Source organism: Carlito syrichta, unplaced genomic scaffold, assembly GCF_000164805.1.
Source record: "Carlito syrichta isolate Samal-C Ts95f unplaced genomic scaffold, Tarsius_syrichta-2.0.1 Scaffold306879, whole genome shotgun sequence".
Classification (NCBI taxonomy): Eukaryota; Metazoa; Chordata; class Mammalia; order Primates; family Tarsiidae; genus Carlito; species Carlito syrichta.
Genome location: NW_007250975.1, coordinates 325,524 through 327,374, shown reverse-complemented (window position 1 = coordinate 327,374; position 1,851 = coordinate 325,524). Strand labels below are relative to the sequence as shown.

Sequence of the window (1,851 nt, the reverse complement as noted above, 5' to 3'; positions counted from 1 at the left end):
AAAAAAAAAAAAAAAAAAAAAGAGGAGAATGGTCACACTCAAATAAATGGTAATTGCGTAACACAGCTTTTAGATTATTCTGTGGGCTGTAGGGATCCTTCACAGGACTAGCGCATGGAAGCTTTTAAGGAAGACAAGGATCTGGTCAAAGAAAGAAATTCTAGAAAATAAAATAACCCAAAAAGAACTGACTGCCTCATGAGGCTTGCCATGAATTTCTTGCCACTGGAAGTATCAAGCAAAGCTAACGGCCATATCCACAGAATTTTTATAAAGGTCCACAGATACTACTGCACTTTATAACTCATTCAGCCTTAAGATAATAAAATATTCCAAAAACTTTTAAATGAGTAAATATAAAACCAGAACTGGAGGCAACATGAAAGCTGCTTTTCCTTCTATTATTTGTCTGAGAAAACATTGAGTGTACATTTAAAATGCAGGATAATGCTTGCCCTTCTTGGTGTAAGTATTGAGTACCTTCTGCTAGTTTCCATTTTCTTCTAGATTTTTGTGCTTGCTTGTAGTGCTTTAACAAAGATCATTATACAACTGTTTATACATATTATATTTAAAAGCCATATGGCAAAAAAAGTTAAAATAAAAATAAAATATATATGAGCACACATGCGCCTGTGTGTGTGTGTGTGTGTGTGTACATATATATGTATATGAAGGCATTCATAGGCCTATCTCTCGCCTTACATCTGGAGAGACCATCCAAATAATTCTTTACATAGGCTTGTAAGGATAATTGTTTTACAAACCAGGATGAGGGCAAAATAGTTATTATAAAATATGACAAGATGATTCTTACTGTTTCATAGATTAGCACATCAATTTTAAATTCTTCTAAAAATCAACAAAATATACAGCTAAAAGTATAGAAATTATCCATGAAAGCCCTACATATCCTTGGGGAAGCATCTGAATAAAAACTACATGTATTTTATGCTACTTTAAATTCAAATAGGGCCCTAATGCTTGTAATGGACTTTTTATTAATTTATTTGATTTTTATGCCAAGACTCTGAAAGAAATTTCCACCTTTTGGATGAAGACATTGAGATTCAGTAAGTTTAAATGACTTGCTAAAGGTCATATAGCTAGTAAGTAACAATATTAGAACTCTAATCTAAGTGTTATGACTCAACTCCTATGCCCATTCCTCAACATGAGTCATCTCTCAAGATTATAAGAGTATTATTATTAGCAAAATGTCAGAAAGATACATAGAAGTAAGCAAATGCATTTAGAATATGGGTTGAAATTTTAATAATTGAGTTCAAACTGAGAACACATCATCAACAGAAGTTATAAAAAGTCTCACTCCTAAGGAAAAAATATCAACAAGCTTAAATATATTTAAGTATTTATTCTGAATATGATATACACTGAATATGGTTATTTTTATAAATCAAATTATACAGAAAAAGATCCCATATATCCATGTCATTTGTGTTCATTTATTTTAAAGATTATGAATAATTTCAATCTGTTTTAATTAATGTTTTCTATCTTTTCTCATTTTGGTTACAATAGATGTGCCAATGGTAACATTTTTGGTTAATAAATTCATTTCTATTAACCCCCAGTTAATCACAATGTTATCTAATAATTTCTGTCCTTTAGTTAAAAATGTACAACTTTACCCAGTGGGTGTGAAATACACAAAATACAAATGATGGAACTATTATCTTTTTGGAAAACTCCCAAACAGGATAAAAATTGCATGTTGGAGCCGGGTTCGGTGGCTCAGCCTGTAATCGCGCCTTTGGGAGGCTGAGGTGAGTGGATTGCCTGAGCCCGCGGGTTCGAGACCCGCCTGGGCAACTTGGCGAGACCTCATCT

At 32.6% G+C, this 1,851-nt stretch overlaps 1 protein-coding gene across 1 annotated transcript in view; it reads right to left on the bottom strand.

The window, feature by feature from the left end:
* Positions 1-1,851, bottom strand: part of CPS1 (carbamoyl-phosphate synthase 1) — a 116,680-nt gene that overhangs the window by 73,081 nt on the left and 41,748 nt on the right. The gene's annotated exons all lie outside the window — the stretch shown is intronic.